Raw genomic sequence first — 18,600 nt, 5'->3', positions numbered from 1 at the left:
GTGGCATGAGAGTGGAACTGGATTGGGGGCACAATAAAAATAATATTAGAATGGAAAAAATGTCACATTTGAGGCTGACAAGGAAAGCCTAAGCCAGCATGAAAAGAAGAGAGGGCAGACAAGGAAGAAACAAATTAGAGGGAAGAGAGAGGATTGGGGAGTTCTTAAGAACTTTACAGAAGGAAACTTAAAGACTCAAAGAGGGAAAGGAAATATGAAAGTAGGCTAACAAATAATATCAAAGAGCTTCTTGAAGTATGCAAAAGGTGAGAGTCATGGGAAACATCCTCAACATCTAGTCAATAACTGCCAGAAGTTTGAATATGCCGGTCAAAGTTCCCCAAAACTTCTCCACGCTGAAGTGGTCCAAGATTAATACCGTATTCACTGGTCTCTCCAGGCCAGCAAGTCTTTACACCCCTTGCATCATCTAAAAGAATCTCAGCTGCACTGTGAGGACTGTTCAGGTGTCTTAAATGCTGTCCTTTTAAACTGACATCTTGAGATTTACTGAATAAATGCAATGCTGCTACATTCATAAGGGAATACATGAAGGCAAAACAAGACTAAATTTAGTTCCAACTTATTTTATTTATATTCTCATAAATTTATATTGTGATGGCAAATGTTTCCCAGTAACTTGTGATACCTTGTGAAAAATTGAGATGACCAAGTCAGCAAAGCTTTTGTTCTCTGTGAGCCAAAATGAAAAGAATTCAACCCTGGTGCTGAAGATACTTTAAAACTGAGGTCCTGCTGAAAAAGCAAAACACCACAGATTCGGTAAATATTTAACTTGCCAGCTTCCTCCGACAACAACTACGCCACCTGACCCAGGTAATAAATCAGGGGTTCTCAACCTTTTGCTTCCCACTCACTTCCTACTTTAAGTCATCCCTATGCCATCGGTGCTTTGTGATCGCAAGGGATTGCTTAAGGTGGGATGTGAGTGGGAAGGGAAGGTTGAGAACTAGTGTTCTAGACCCAATTGTTACTGAAAGATTTTGCTCGAAAACAATTGTCATTGGCCCATTTGCTTTGGAGTTGTGAAACTGTGCACATAACGAGTCAACATAACATAACAATTACAGCACGGAAACAAGCCATTAGGCCCTTCTAGTCCGCACCGAACCAAACACCCCTTTCTAGTCCCACCTCCCTGCACAATGCCCATAACCCTCCATCTTCTTCTCATCCATATACCTGTCCAACCTTTTCTTAAATAATACAATTGACTCCGCCGCCACTATTTCTCCCAGAAGCTCATTCCACACGGCTACCACTCTCTGAGTAAAGAAGTTCCCCCTCATGTTACCTCTAAACCTCTGCCCCTTAATTCTTAACTCATGTCCTCTTGTTTTAATCTTTCCTCCTCTTAACGGAAATAGTCTATCCACATCCACTCTGTCTATCCCTTTCATAATCTTAAATACTTCTATCAAATCCCCTCTCAACCTTCTACGCTCCAAAGAATAAAGACCTAATCTGTCCAATCTCTCCCTATACTCTAGATGCTTAAACCCAGGTAACATTCTGGTAAACCTTCTCTGCACTCTCTCCACTCTGTTTATATCCTTCCTATAATTAGGTGACCAGAACTGCACACAGAACTCCAAATTAGGCCGCACCGACGTCTTATACAATCTCAACATCACCTCCCAACTCCTATATTCCATGCAATGATTGATAAAGGCCAGCATACTAAAAGCCTTCTTCACCACCCTATTCACGTGAGTTTCTACCTTCAGGGAACGATGTACCGTTACTCCTAAATCTTTCTGCTCTTCTGTATTCATCAATGCTCTCCCATTTACCATGTATGTCCTATTCTGATTCTTCTTACCAAAATGAAGCACCTCACACTTATCAGCATTAAATTCCATCTGCCATTTTTCAGCCCACTTTTCTAAGCAGCCCAAATCCCTCTGCAATCCTTGAAAACCTTCTTCATTAACCACTATTCCACCTATCTTAGTATCGTCTGCATATTTACTAATCCAATTCACCACCCCATCATCTAGATCATTAATGTATATAACGAACAACAATGGGCCCAATACAGATCCTTGAGGCACACCACTGGTCACCGGCCTCCAACCTGACAGACAATTATCCACTACCACTCTCTGGCCTCTCCCTTTCAGCCAATGTTCAATCCATTTGACTATCTCAAAATTTATACCTAAAGACTGCACCTTCCTAACTAACCTTCCATGTGGTACCTTATGAGGGATGATTAAAGTCCCTTACGATCACAGAGCACCGAGCACCGATGGCATAGGGATTACTTAAAGTGGGATGTGAGTGGAAAGAAAATGGTTGAGAACCACTGGTCTAGATGATAGCATCTTTGTAAATTAGTAGTGAACCAACCGTCATTCTATATAATTTAACTTTGGCAAGAAAATCAAGCAGCTCCCACCTTTTTCTGCCTAAAATTATAATTTAAGCATTATACAATTTTTATAATAAGTGAAAAAGCAAGCAATTGTAAAGAAAACACATCAATGAGGAAAAGAACAATCTCAACATAAAAATGCCATTGTGGTGAATTATTATCTGGAATTCTCAGTGTCTGGGAATGAACAGAATCACAAAAATGAGAGCAGCTGGAACAGATTAAAGGGAGGCTGGTGGCTGGGTTACCAGAAGAGGGTGGGGAGCTGGAGAAAGGAAGAGTGTGTGATGGTCAGGAAAGAGAAGGAAAGGAGAGGACTGAGGGAAAGATATGTTTGGAGAATTGCATCTTTCAGTGAGGACCCTGGCCACTGGCCGCAGAATGCAGGAAACTAGGAGGCTGCCACACCTGGAGACACATCTTCGTCCAGTGATAAAAACATACCAAAATGCTGGAGGAACTCAGCTGGTCTTTTCAGCGTCCATAGGAGACAAAGATATATTGCCAATGTTTCAGGTCTGAGCCCTTCTTTGAGGAATAAGCAGAATAAGCCAGAAGGAGGAAATCTCAGAAAGTCTCAGAATTCAAACAATGGAGGAGTAATCCAGACCGACAAAAGGTGTTATGGGAATAGGATGGCGAATTGAAATGGGTGGCTCCTGGGAGATCCATGCTATTGTGACGGACAGAGCCCATTCGCTTGCTGACATGTCTGTCCATGGATTCATGCATCGTCAGATTGAGACCACCTGCAAATTGGAGGAACAACACCTCATCTTCCGACTTGGGACACTCTAACCAGATGGCCCATCTTGGCCATCTTCTCCCATTGCCTTTCCCCATCTCTGTCTCTCCATTTGCACAAACACGATCAATTCTTACCTCATCCCTTATCATATTCAATGAAGTCCTTTTGTTGGTCTGGATTCCTCACCCGTTGTCAGAATTCTGAGACTTTCTAAGATATACTACTTCTGGCTTGTTCCACGTATTTCTTGAAGATGGGGTCAGAACCGAAACATCAGCAATATATCTTTGTCTCCTATGGACACTGAAAAGACCGGCTGAGTTCCTCCAGCATTTCAGTACAATCATGGAGTCTGCAGATTTTCGTGTTTCACTTGGCCAGTGATAAGATAGCTGCCTGGAAATAGTAACTATTCTGCACTATAAAAATTCCTCATGACGTGTGTTCATTCTATCATCTCTTTGCCTTTGGAAACTCAGTCAGTGCAACAATTTCAAGTGCCCTCTCATTCTGGCTCATGTCATGCATGGAGGTTTTATAGAGTCAGAGGGAAATGGACCTTTGGTCCATCAGTCATCTATTTATACTAATTTTACATTAATCCCATTTTATTCGCTGCAGATTTCCATCATCTGCCTTCAGATTTTGCTTCTCATTGATGCATTAAGAGGCAATTTTCAATGGTGAATTAACCCTTCAACCTGCTTGGAGTTTTGGGATGAGGGAGGAAAGTGATGCACCCAGAGGTCACAGAGAATATTCAAATTCCACAGATAGAACATGAAGTCAGGACTGAACAGGGATCTTTGGTGCTTTTAGGCCAAAGGCCAATTATATGCCCCATAGTGCTGTTCCCAAATTTAGTGATGCATGGAAATGGGAATAACATAAACCTGGCTGGTCCATGTGTGCATCTCATCAATGGAGAAATCCTGCGATGACCCCTGCAAAATCTCAGCATGGAGCACAGAAAGTGATCTTTGGTCACTTTGATGACCATCATCAAGACATGTCCACCTGGGTCCAGGAGGCACCACATAAGATAGCCAAATCCACTGAGAATGTGAGCAAAGCATAGCCTTCCCTTTCTCAATATCTAGGGCTCAGTTGGTCCTTTCAAATTGCCTTGCAAAATGGGGTTAACCGGCTAATTTACTAGGTTGAAGACCCAGGTACGGGGCTCTTTGAAAGGGACGAACCAGGCAAGCCCAGTCAAATCCACCGAGGTCCCAGACCTACCTTGGAGGTGCTCAGGAAACTTACCTGGGTGTCCTCCTCTGCCTGTTTCAAAGGGGAAATAACTCACCCAGTTACTCTGGAACAGAAAGAACACAGGGAACAAGAGATTCCCTGTGGCTGCGTGATGCATCACTCACCACACCATGACAGGGGGTTAAATTGCCGGGTTAGTGATTTAACAGGTAGGTTAGGCTGCGGAGGCACACGCAGCCCAGTAATCTCACCCGGGTCCCAAGAGGGCTACCCAGGTGCTGCAATTTGAAAGTGCCTAGTGATAGGTTGCTGGTGCTCTGAGTTTGCTTCTCCTCTGTACTGCTGCAAAGGTACCTCCCATCCTTGGAAGACTTGCTCTTGTCATAAATGAGGTGCAAGAGCTGACCAAGGTGCCAGAGCTGCCCCCTCCGAGGTTTCAGAGCTGCCCCTTCTGAGGTGCCAGAGCGACGTTCCTATGAACTTCTGCAGCACTGCATCCCTGCAACCAACCATCTTTGTGAACAGAACTCTACATAACCCAAGGTGGTTAAAAGTGCTCCCACTATTTCAGAAAAATATCCTGATTATCCAAGAAATGCATTTCCTTTTTAATGTGAGAAATGACATCTACAATATCCCATTTAAACCTCACTGTATTTGTTACATTCCTGGTTATTCTGCTCATCTTGGTGTCTCACCACTTCATAGCTGCTACCAGCGGAGCTGCATACAACACCCATTGCAGCCTTAAAGACTTTTCCATTGCTTAAATCCACCCATAAAGTTTTCACTTTCTGCTCAGCTCACCTTAATCCCCTTTCAGAGATAAAATAATTTAATCACTGCCCCTCCCGTCTATCATTTTCCCACAGCTTTCTTGTAAACAGTTTTCAACCTCCAGCCCTCCCCCCCATCACTTCTCAGCTTCTTTCCCTTCTACCCTCCCACCTCTTACCTGTAAGCCTATGCCCCTCACTCCTCTCGTCCTCCCCTTCTCCCCCACCTTTCCATTCAGACACCTGCCTGTTTTTTGCTACAACCTGATGTAGGACCTCAGCCCAAAACATTGGCTACCCTTCACTTCCTACGTGTGCTGGGTGACCTGCTGAGTTTCACCAGCACATTTGTGCATTGCATTCGACCCCCAGCATCTGCAGACATTCTTGTTTAACTCCATTTTCCATTCTTAGTTGTCCCAGTCTTGGCTACCTCACCAAACCTGCATCTGAAGCTCATTTAATTTCTTCTTGTAATGAGGAATATTTGTTTGTGTTAGCCATCATATCATGTTCCACTGGCTTTGAGCTTTATTCATTGAAACGTGATTTTAATGACTGTGGTGAAACCACTTGTACATGTAAATACTTTGACCTTAAACATTCGGCCCTGCTCTCACTGGCCAGCTCGTGACTTCTCTCCTTTATTCCCCATAGTCATGCCACAACTCTGCCCCCAGTTCGAGCCCGGGTCAGTGTGAGCCAGCCTCACGGAATGCTATCCATCTCTTGCTAATAAAAGCCTTTCAGTTCCTGTGCATCAATGACACTCCTGGCTTTTAGGACTCTTCAAACAGGACCTATTGCCTTCTCCTTTCAATGCTTTTGGCCTGCACATAAATAACAAGGTGTGGATTATACCCCCATCCTCATTAATAGCCTATCAAGCTTGTTCAAACATTTTCTCGCCCAAACAGCTGAGTCATGTGGGATTCTTGATCTTGTTAACAACGGATAGCAACAGTGGAATCCCACACAACTTTCACATGACCCAGTCCCTTACCCTTTCCCAAGTGGCACACCTCTCACCCCAAAGTACTGTGGCCAGCATTCTGCTTGTGCCAACCATTTGCCTCATCTTCAAAGGCAGGAAGCCCACTGATGGATTGGATCGGTTTCTTAGGATCCTAATGTGGTGGAACATGGTATCACGGGCACGTTCCCCACTGAGAGAGACGGGCTGGCCCACCTGCTGAACCAGTAGCCCCTCCCCCAAAACCCCTAATAAAGGCCGAGAGCCCTAGTCTCCTCCATCATACCTGCCCTTGGACGTGAGCCAGCAGCCTGCTGAGGCATGCTTGGATCTTTAGACCTTTGGCCCTTACATCGTGTCTGTGAGTGGTCATCGATCACGCTACAGCTCACTTGCATTCTCCTTTATATGCTGATGACCTATCAATACTGATCTTGGTATTTTTTCTAAACCACATGAAGTCTTGCACCTCTATGACACTTCACTTTGGATACTGTAGGGGGGAACTACTTACCAGAGCAAAACCATAATGACCAAGTCTCTGGCACTGAGGCTGGCCTGTGACTGAGAAGGGAAGGAGGGAGAAAAGGAGAGCGGGGTTCATTAGTTAGATGAGCAGTCAGGGGATTCTATGGGCACAAAAGAGACATCTGGATGGTTTGTTGCCTCACAGGCACCAAGAATCAGTGATGTCTTGGTCCATATGAGGTCCATGACATCCTGAAAAGAGAGGGTGAGAAACCAGAACTTGCTGTACATATTGGTATCAACAACTGAGTACAACAAAGGATGAGGTCCTTAAGAGAGAATACTGGGAGCTGAAAAACAGGACCTTAAGGGTAGTGAGGGTAAGAATAGGATGATATGGCAGATGAAGCATGGCTGTATAATTGGTGCAGGGGGGAGGGTTTCAGGATCATTGGATCTCTACTAGGGAAAATATGACCTGTACAAAAAGGAAGGGTTACACTTAGACTGGAAGGAGACCAATACCCAGGCGGAGAGGTTTGCTGGAGCTGTTGGGGAGGGTGTAAACTAGCTTGACAGTGGGATGGGAAACAGAATGATCTGGCCGAGAATAGAGCAGATGGTGGAAAGATTGCTGTAATGTGCAGTGAGATTGTGAGGAAGGACTGGCAGTGGAGGGAGCATAAATGTAGTCAGTTGGAAGGATTGAAATGTGTTTACTTCAATAAAAGGAGTATTAGGAATAAGGAGATGAACTTAGAGTGGGTATCAGTGCAGGGAGCTACGACGTTGTGACCATTTCAGAAACTTGGCTGACACAAGGACAGGATTGGCTGCTGCAGGTACCTGGATTTAAATATTAAAAGGGATAGGAAGCCAGATAAAAGAAGGGGACAGAGTGAGGAGGGAGAGAAGCATTACTGATCAGGGATAGTATCACAGCTGCAAAAAGAGAGGACGTTGTGGGAGGGATTGTCTGTTGAGTCACTGTGGGTGGAGGTCAGAAACAGGAAGGGAGTGATCACTCTTTTGGGAGTATTCTATAGGCCCCCAAATAGCACTGAGGAGCAGATAAGTAGGCAAATTTTGGAATGATGCAAATATAATATCGTTGGTGTTATGGGAGTCTTTAACTTCCCTCACATTGACTGGCACCTCCTGACTGCAAGAGGAATAGATGGAGCAGAATTTGTCATGTCCAAGAAAGATTCCTGACACAGTTTGTGGACAAACTGACGAGAGGAGAAGCCATACTCTATCTAGTACTGGGTAATCAGGTTACAGGCCTCTTGGTGTGGGGAGCATTTTGGTAACAGTGAGCACAACTCCCTGACCTTTAACATAGTTATGGACAAAGATAGGAATAGACAAAATGGGGCAGTATTTAATTGAGGAAGGGCTAATCATGATGTGATGAGACAGGAACTGAAGAGAATAATTGGGGACAGGTATTTTCAGGGACAAGAACAGAATTAATGTGGAGAATGTTTAGAGACCATTTGTGTGGGGTTCTGGATAGGTTTTTCCCACTAAAGCAGGGAAATGATGGTGCGATAAGTGAACCGTGCTTGACAAAAAAGAGGTAAGACAGCAATTTCAGAGGAAGAAGGAATCATACACAAGATTTATTAAGCAAAAGTCAGGAAAGGATCATGAAACTTGTATCATAGCCAAGAAGGAACTTATGAAAAGGACTTAGCAGATCTGGAAGGGGGTACAAGAAGGCCTTGGCAGGTAGAATTAAGAAAAACCCTCAGGTGTTGTATTCATATGTGAAGAGCAAAATGATGAGAGTGAGCGTAGGCATATAGATTGGACTAGTCAAATTAGTAAAAATACAGAGGAGGAGGAATTCCTTGAATGTTTACGGGACGGTTATCTAGACCAATATGTCGAGGAACCAACTCGGGAGCAGGCCATTTTAGACTGGGTATTATGCAATGAAAAGGGGCTAATCAGCAATCTTGTTGTGCGAGGCCCTTTGGGTAGGAGCGATCACAATGTGATCGAATTCTCACTCAACATGGAGAGTGATGAAATTAAAACCGAGACTAAGGTCCTGAATTTAAATAAAGGGAATTATGATGGTATGAGACGGGAGTTGAGTAAGATTGATTGGGTGGTGTTTGTGGGGGAGTTGACTGTGGATAGACAATGGAAAGCATTCACAGATCTAATGGAGAAATTGCAAAAATCGTTTATACCAGTTTGGCATAAAAATAAACCAAAAAAGGTGACTCAACCGTGGATAACAAGGGAAATTAGAGACAGCATTGGGTCCAAAGAGAGAGCATATCAATTGGCCAAAAAAAGTACCGCAACCGAAGACTGGGAGCAGTTCAAGATGCACCAAAGGAGGACAAAGGGATTAATCAAGAGAGCAAAAATAAATTACGAAAGTAAGCTTGCGGCAAATATAAAAACCGACTGCAAAAGCTTTTATAAATATGTCAAGAGGAAAAGATTGGTGAAATCCAGAGTAGGTCCTTTGCAGTCGGAATCAGGGGAATATATAATGGGGAATAAGGAAATGGCAGACCAATTAAATTCTTACTTTAGTTCTGTTTTTACAAGAGAGGATACAAATATCCTCCCAAGGATGTTGGGAAACATAGAGACTAATGCAAGGGAGGAACTGAAAGAAATCAGCATCTCTAAGGACATGGTCTTGGGGAAATTGATGGGATTGAAGGCAGATAAATCCCAAGGGCCTGATAATCTACATCCTAGGGTACTCAAGGAAGTGGCCATTCAGATGGCAGATGCTTTAAGAATTATTTTCCAGAACTCGATAGACTCAGGATCAGTACCCATGGATTGGAGGGTAGCTAATGTTACCCCACTATTTAAAAAGGGGGGTAGAGAAAAAGCAAGGAATTATCAGCCAGTGAGCCTTACATCAGTAGTGGGCATAATGATGGAATCCATTATTAAGGATGTAATAGCGGAGCATATGACTAGCAGAGAAGGGATCGGACAGAGTCAACATGGATTTACAAAAGGTAAATCGTGCTGACAAATCTATTGGAATTCTTTGAGATGGTGACAGGTAAAATAGCTGGGGGAGAGCCAGTGGATGTGGTGTACCTGGACTTCCAAAAGGCCTTTGATAAGGTCCCGCATAAACGACTGGCTTCCAAAATCAAGGCTCATGGGATTGGGGGGAAAAGTATTGATGTGGATTGAGAACTGGCTGGCAGGTAGAAGACAGAGAGTTGGGATAAATGGCTCGTTTTCTGAGTGGCAGGCGGTGACCAGTGGGGTACCACAGGGATCTGTACTGGGACCCCAGCTGTTCACAATTTACATTAATGATCTGGATGAGGGGATTGGATGTAATATCTCCAAATTTGCAGATGACACTAAGCTAGGAGGGATTGTGTGCACGGAAGAGAGGGTCAGGAAACTCCAGTGTGATTTGGATAAATTGAGGGACTGGGCAGATACATGGCAAATGCACTACAATGTGGATAAATATGAGGTTATCCACTTTGGTAATATAAACCGGAGGGCAGATTACTATTTGAATGGCAATAGATTAAGAGATGGGGAAGTGCAGAGAGACCTAGGGGTACTTGTACACTTGTACAGCAGGCGGTTAAAAAGGCAAATGGTATGTTGGCCTTCATATCAAGAGGGTTTGAGTATAGGAACAAGGATACCTTACTGCAGCTGTACAGGGCCTTGGTGAAATCCCACCTGGAGTATTGTGTGCAGTTTTGGTCACCTTATCTAAGGAAAGATGTTCTTGCAATGGAGGGAGTGCAGAGGCGATTCACCAGGCTGATACCTGGAATGGCAGGAATGACTTATGAGGAAAGATTGCGCAAATTGGAATTGTACTCGCTGGAGTTTAGAAGATTGAGAGGGGATCTCATAGAGACCTATAAAATTCTGGCAGGACTGGACAGAATGGATGCAGATGGGATGTTTCCAATGATGGGAAAATCCAGAACCCGGGGCCATGGTTTGAGGATAATAGGCAAACCATTTAGGACCGAGATGAGGAGGAATTTCTTTACCCAGAGGTTGGTGAATCTGTGGAATTCATTGCCACAGAGGGCAGTGGAGGCAGGTTCATTCAATATATTTAAGAGGGAATTAGATCTATTTCTTCAGTATAAGGGTATTAAAGGTTACGGAGAGAAGGCGGGGACGGGGTACTGAACTTTAAGATCAGCCATGATCTCATTGAATGGCGGAGCAGGCTCGAAGGGTCGAATGACCTACTCCTGCTCCTATCTTCTATGTTTCTATGTTTCTATGACACTTAAGGATAAAGGAGGGAACATGTAACTAGAGGCAGAGAAGATAAGGGAGGTCCTAAATGAATACTTTACTTCAGTGTTCACCAGAGAGAGGGACCTTAGTCAATGTAAGGTCAGTATAATTTTTTTAAAATTTAGACATACTGCATGGCAACAGGCTATTTCAGCCCACGAGTCCATGCTACCCTATTTAAACCCAATTAACCTACACTCCCAGTATGTTTTGAATGGTTGGAGGAAACCAGAGCCCCCAGGGAAAATGCACTCAGACATGGAGAGAACTTTCAAACTCCTTACAGAGAGTGCAGGATTCGATCCCCAGACCTGATCACTGGCCATACTGACCATACTGCCCCTACAAACGGGCTTATGTACTGGAGTGTGATTAGGTTAAGAAAGAAGAAGTGCAGGATCTTCTTAAAAACATTTGGATTGATAAGTCCCCAACACACAAATGGCATCATGAAGAAAGTACATCAGCGCCTCTACTTCCTCAGGAGTTTGAGGAGGTTTGGTAATGGCACCAGAAACCCTGGCAAATTTCTATAGAGGTGTGGTAGAATGTGTGCTGACCAGCTGCATCACAGTCAAGTATGGGAACACCAATACCCTTGAGCATAAATCCCTCCAAAAGGTAGTGGACACAGCCCAGTACAGCACAGGCTAAGCTCTCCTCACCACTGAGAAAAATCTACATAGAACGCTGCCATCGGAAAGCATCAGCAATGATCAAGGATCCATACCACCCAGCACATGCTCTGTTCTTGCTGCTACCATCAGGAAAGAGGTATTGGTGCCACAAGACTCACACCAACCGGTTCAAGAACAGCTGCTACCCCTCCTCAACAATGAACTCAGAGACTCATTTAAGGACTCCTACTTGTGCCCTTTATTGATTTTTTGAAATTACCTCTGCATTGCACAGTCAGACTGTTTACATTCATCATCTTATTAAGAGTTCATTTATTTGTTTGCTTGTCAACGCTGTGTACAGTTTATTTTTGCACAGCAAATAAGTGGTAATTCTGCCACACCCGCAGTAAAAAGGAATCTCAGGGTTGTGTGATGTCAGGTATATACTCTGACAAGAAATCTGAAATTCAGCAGGTCAAACTGTGTACTTGAAATAGCAAACATAAAGGTACATAACCAACAAGGTATACCTTGATGAAGGGCTCAAGTCCGAAACATTGGTCATGTATCTTTATCTTTGCTATATAAAGTGCATGTTTTGACCTGCTGCGTTTATCCAGCATTGCTCTTTTAATTTGAATATTGTGTTCAGTTCTGGTAACCTCATTACAGGAATGATGTGGAAGCAATGGAGAGGGTGCAGAGGAGATTTACAAGGATGTTGCCTGCTTTGGAGGATGTGTCCAATGACGCAAGGTTAACAGAGCTAGGGCTTGTTCTCTTTGGAGCGAAGAAGAGCAAGAGTAATAGGGATCTACAAGAAAATGAGAGGCATAGATAGGGTGGACAGGCAGCACCTTTATCCCAGGGCAACAGTAGTCAAATACCAGAGGACATCTGTTAAAGTTGAGGGGAGACACAAGAGGTACTTTTTTTGCAGAGAGTAGTGGGTGCTTAGAATGCATTGCCAGGGTGGCGATGGAGGCTGGTACAATAGGGGCATTTAAAAGATTCTTAGACAGGCAGATGGAAGCAAGAAAAATTGAGAGTTATGCTTGTGAAGGAGAGAAGGCTTAGAATGTTCAGTAGGTTGATATAGGTCAGCACAAGATCATGAGCCAAAGGGCTTATACTTAGCGGTAATGTTGTATGCTCAGTGTTCAACACGTACCCCACTCTCCAGCTCAGTGACACAGAGTCAAAAGTAATAAAAACAAAAACATTACTGCAGACATGCACAATCTCAAGAGACTAATTTGGTACAGACTGCAGTCCAGGTGCAGAAAAAGCTTGCATGGCCATAATCTCAATATTTATTTCAAGTTTGATCCCCCCCCAAAAAAAAGTTTAATTCTGAATTAATAGGGATTACTTAACGTGGGATGTGAGTGGAAAGAAAAAGGTTGAGAGCCACTGAGATAGACCAAATGATATATTTTAAAAGAAAAATTGCTTAAAAAGCACAAGTAGTAAAATTATTCCAACAAATCATACAATTTACAGCATAATCTGACTGCATACAAAGTCAAATGTTTAACTGGAACCAGCTTCTTTTTTTAAAAAAAAGATCTGCACAAATAATGTCAAAAGACTTTCAATGTCAGTAAGAAAGTCAGCGCTGACTGTGCTGCAGTTAACTTTACTCCAACAATTATAAACCTGAACAGAAGGTTTGTCATGAAAATGCTGAGACTATGAAAACCCACAATGTCTCCAAGGATCACACCTGTGAACATGAAGAGACAATGTTTTACGGGATACGGCGGGGACGGGTGGGGGGGGGATGTTGGGGGCAGAATATGGCTGCAGACTTAAGTTGCCATCTACTAGAGGTCAAAAGGAAACGCAAAATGATCCTGTTAAGGTCAGGAATGCACAAGTGTTGAACGAACTTTCATCACTGCACACATACACTGACCACTGACGATTGGCATGGGAAAAAGAAAACAGCTAGCTCCGCCTTCTCAGCCAGTCGATAGCTTGCAAAGTGGTGAAAACTAAAAGGTGGCAGAGAATACAACCAAGGCATAAGTCACATGTTTGCCCAATCAAATACCACAGAAGGATTACATTTAACCAATTCTGCCAAAAGTCAGATTGCTTAACTTAAAGTTATCAAAATCAATTAATTTGCACAATAATAAAATACATGCTCTCATAATTAATAATGCAATTTGTCTGTACATACATGCAGCAGATGAAAATTGTAAAAATGTTCCTTCCAAAGACTTCCAATGGCTGTACAATGCTCTAGCTTGCGCCTTCACTGTGTGTGTGTGTGTGTGTGTGTGTGTGTGAGTACATATATGTGTGTGTGTGACTGCTGCACTGACCAACTGTGTAACACTCATTTTAATATCTCTGGGAGGAAGGGGTGGGTGTTGGCTGGGAGTGATCAATCAGCCTTTGCATCAAACAGCTGTTCACAAGAGTTAAAATGGCTGGCATGAAGTGCCGTAGTCATTAACAGTCAGCAAATAGGCTTTAACTTCTGGTAAGGAGCTTAAGCAGTAAATGCACTGTGAAAGCCAGTTCAATCCATTGACCATCAGGACTTGAAGAGCAACTCCCAGCCGGACTAAAAGCGCAACAAACAATTTCTCTTTGATTGATCTAAAGCCTGGACCGCTCTGCCAGTACATTAGACTTCTTTTAATGGAACTGTAGTAATGACGACAAAATTATTGTTAATATAGATCATCAATAGGTCAACTATTGTTTCTTCCATTGAAACACATGCTAACACTTCCAGACTTTCACAATACATGGTGATCAAGACATGCAGGAGGTCAGATATTCCATATCCATCCATAGATGATGTGTTCATTTCAGTACTCTGGCTACAAGCCAAGCCTGATCGATCTTTCCTCAGGAGAAAACTCAGCCACCCAGGTATTTGTATCATAAACTTTCTCTGAACTGCATCCAATATATTAACATCCTTTAATAGCAAAGCCACGGAGCGCTCCAGACAAGGTAAAACTGGAATGTAACTGCCCTATTTAGCATCAATTGAGGCAAATTCAAGGCACTTTACTCAATTCATTTTCCTCCTTGGTTTAAAAAGAAAAATAACATTCAACAGATTTTCAAGTTGGCCTAGATCGTTTCAGATCAATTGCACATGATCAAAAATCAAAAGATATAAGAGCAGGAGTAGGCCAATCGGGTCTACTCTGCCATTATCACTCCCGGCCTTCTCCCCACATCCCTTGATGCCCTGACTAATCAAATACCTGTCAATCTCTTCCTTAAATAATCCCAACAACCTTGTTTCCACTGCCACCTGTGGCAACAAGTTCCACAGACTCATGAATCTCTGGCTAAAGAAATTTCTCTGCATTTCCTTTTTTAAATTGACGCCCTTTTATCCTGAAATTGTGGCCTCTCATTCTGGACTCCTCTACCATGGGAGACAACTTTGCCACATCTACTCTGTCCAGGACTTTCAGTATTCAAAATGTCCCTGATATCTAATTTTAATAATAATCATAAATATCTAATTTTCAATGACATATTGATTCCAATTCACGCAAAAATCAGAAACACAAATGTTGCAGATACTGGAATCATCCCCAGCATTTCTCCCTCTTCACACACTCCCTTTTTATTTTAGTCTTGATACAAGGTCCCAACCCAAAGCATTGACTGACCATTTCGTTCCATGACTGTTAGGTAAAAACATCATGAGCTGGGAATGTAGAGGGAGTCACCCAGTGCTGGGCCGTAACAAGATGCAGTTGTGACCTTGTACTCTCAAGATAAGAGTGGGGATGACAAATTGATGTGCAGGAGGCTAGCAGAGAGGGACAGCAACAGTTTATTCATTGGACAATGTCATGGTATGATAATTTACTAAGTACGTATCCTAAGGTATATAAAAAACACCACTTGCTGATAACGGCAGAATGCGCCTTCTCCAACTAACACTGTTAGTTGCAAGTGTTACAATCCGGCAATAAAGAACAAAGAACCTTGATTTCGACTCAGTCTGGTGTTTGACTCACTCATTCATGAACAAAGCAGACCTAACATGACCCGCTGACATTGTTTCTCATTGTTTCAATTTAAATTTAAAAGCAACAGGCCATTTCGGCCCACAATTGCGTATCACTTTAACCTACACCCTCTGTTCATTTCAAATGGTGGGAGAAAACTGGAGTCCCTGGGGTAAACCCACGCAGACATGGGGAGAACGTACCAACTCCTTACAGACAGGGTGGGATTCAAATCCCAGTCCCAATTGCTGGCGTTGGATTTACAGCTTCGCTAACCAGGGGCATAAAAATCACATCGCTTCGGTCACAGTGACCAACTGGCAAAACTAACATCTACTTTTCAGCTTCCTCCATCTTGCATTGGGCGGAACGATTAGCGCCACACTATCACAGTCGCAGTTGTCCGGATTCGAATCTGCCGTCGTTTGTGAGGAGTTTCTGCAATTTTCCCCGTGTCTGCTTGGGTTCCCTCTGGCTGCTCCTCATTCGTCTCATGTTCCAAAGACGTACAGGGTTAGTTAGGTAAACCGGTCGCGTCGTCGTGATGGGGCAGCACGGGTTCATGGGCTGGAAGGGCCTGTTACCTCACTGTATCTCTAAATTTAAAATTAAATTAAATATACTACTTATTTCTGGTATTGCTTTCCTCAGAAATAGAAAGTATGACCACTGTTAATAGTGCTGTGAATACATATAGATCCCACTTCCTCGAGTTAAAATCCTGATGATCTGTTCCTTCCTCTTGCACCACCTCAGAACCACGATGCAGACTTGATATGTCCACCATAAATAAATAACCATCTGACCCATGGCATCTTCAAGAAAGCAACCTTTGCAAATGAAACAGGAGCATTTTGTTTGAATAATCCAAGCACTAATCCAACGCGTCAGCTAATGAAGTTTCTTTTAGCGATCCAGATTCACTTGCCCTTCAGGTACACACAGAGTTTTAAAAAAAAGTCATTAAACACAGGTCTTGCACCTTTACTCTCATCCTTTCTTTCACCCACATCCCACCTTAAGCAATCCCTTACTAATGGCATAGGGAATACTTAAAGAGGGATGCGAGTGGAGGGGGGGGGTGGTTGAAAACCACTGGTCTATAATAACATGTAGGTCAGTGTAAAATCAAAAGTTACTACAATTGACAATTACACAAAGCAATTACCTTTGTTGGAAGCTATGAACATTTACCTCAAGTGTGGTAGATAAGTGGAACTATTAGCATCTTAAAGAGACTTAATATCATTATTTGAAAGCATAAAATATGTTGATGTACAAAACCATTTTTTACAAAAAGATACAACACCATAATTTTCTTTGTCTTTGGCTCATTTAATTTTCAATACTTACATCTAACTTGGGGTTTCTCAAACATTAATCCTTCACTGCATGATACGACTGGTTTTATTTCTGTTTGGTTGGTGGCGGAGATGTGTTTAGACCACAGAGAGATCAATTACAGTCAACACTGTTATGAGTGATCTGGTTCAGTGCTGGACAATGAGGAGTCAGTGTTAGGTTAATACGACTTACCACAACTGCAGAACTTTGAAGGTGATGAGGGGTACTGCTTACATGGAGTATTCAGGTACTTCAGTTCTTTGTGTACAATATCTGCACAGGCTGGTAGACAAGTGGTAGGTGTGCCCCTGTAATCTGAAATCACATCAAAGAAGAGAATCAATTTGAACTGAACAGGAATTAGAATCATTTTATTTCTACAAGGTAACAAGGTCAGACATAGCCAGAATCTTGCATCAAATAGGGCAGCATAGCCAGTGCAGTACTTAGAGCAACAGTGTTATGGCACCAGTGATTGAGAACAGACACGGGAGGTGGAGAGGGGGGGGGGGGGGTAAAAATCGAATCCCGCGCTGTCTGTAATGAGTTTGTACATTCTCCCCATGTCTGCGTGGATTTTCCTCGGCTGCTCCGGTCTTGCCCCACTCTTCAAAAATGTACCGGGGATGTGGATTGATGGGGTGTAAATTGGACAGTACAGACTTGTGGCCTTAATTGGCCAGTGGTAAACCACAATATGTATATTTAATGCCTGGCATGCCCATTGGCTGACTGGTTCTGTGGCTTCCCCCAGACTCCTGAATAAAGGTGACCGTTCCATAGCCCCCTCCCCAGTTTAGGACAGTTGACCAAAATGGATGTGACACCATTCTATGGTGAATAAAAGCCTGTCAGTTTTACACAATTTCCAGTCTTTTAGAGTTATTGATGATGCATCATGGCCTATTGCAGTGTTAAGATGACCTGTAAAATTTAAATTAATATGCCCTGTATATGTAGGTTTTAAGGTTTGATGCAAATGAACTGCAGTCCTGGCAGCAGACTCCGAGAATCTGCTCACACAGAGAAGTCATGCTGGGATGATCCTTGCTGGCAGGAGTCTGCAGTTCAGATCGCCATCTGTCTCCATGTTCAGTTGCTCCTGACCCTACAAGATCAGACCTTGTAAAGAGGTGGAGGCCACTCTGGCTTCACTGGAGTCGTCTTCCTACAAGAAAGAGGAAGGCTTTTAAAAAAAATATATTATTCTATTTTTGAAATAATTAAAAACTTTTTTTTTGCATGCTTTAATTTTAAATTAAAAACCAGCATATTACTTTGTTTTACAATCATTTATTTAAATTTGCAAGTTTTTTTTTAAACCAATTAGGCTTCTTGAACCTCTCTTTACCATCCTAACCCTGGACTATTCACAAAAAGACCTGTCTACACTATTGAAATGCCATTTAAAAAAAAAAGTCTTGCATAAACTGTAAACATTATCTATCATTTATATTTATTGTCTTAAAGTACTGGCATAATGTAATGCATAATATTTTACAAAAGGACCTGTTTGGCTGCAGTAAGAAAGAATTTCAGTGTATGTGTACAATGTACATAGGAGTATGGCAAGTACATTATCATTAGGGTCATAATTCCGTAGTAATTAGCACAACTCTTGTACAGCATCTGCCACCTGGGTTCGAATCCAGCGCTGTCTGTAGAGTTTGCACCTTCTCCCTGTGTCTGTGTGGGTTTTCCTTGGGTGCTCTGGTTTCAAAAACGTACAGTGATTGCAGGCTAATTGATGCAGTTGGGGGCTCATGGGGCTGTTACTGTGCT

General features: G+C 42.8%; 1 protein-coding gene across 5 annotated transcripts in view; it reads right to left on the bottom strand.

Moving 5' to 3' along the window:
* Positions 1 to 17,974, bottom strand: part of LOC138753873 (spectrin beta chain, non-erythrocytic 1-like) — a 264,090-nt gene extending 246,116 nt beyond the window's left edge. For 2 of the 5 annotated variants that reach the window (XM_069917410.1, XM_069917411.1), the window contains exon 1: positions 13,665 to 13,782. The gene's annotated coding sequence lies outside the window, so the exon portion shown is untranslated. Of the gene's footprint in view, positions 1 to 13,664; positions 13,783 to 17,010; positions 17,134 to 17,839 lie in introns of those variants that run through there. The other 3 variants (XM_069917403.1, XM_069917404.1, XM_069917405.1) reach the window with 2 other exon arrangements.
* Positions 17,975 to 18,600: the final 626 nt, after the last annotated feature.

This window comes from Narcine bancroftii, chromosome 2, assembly GCF_036971445.1.
Source record: "Narcine bancroftii isolate sNarBan1 chromosome 2, sNarBan1.hap1, whole genome shotgun sequence".
NCBI classification, from domain to species: Eukaryota; Metazoa; Chordata; class Chondrichthyes; order Torpediniformes; family Narcinidae; genus Narcine; species Narcine bancroftii.
This window is presented reverse-complemented; position numbering and strand designations above follow the sequence as displayed.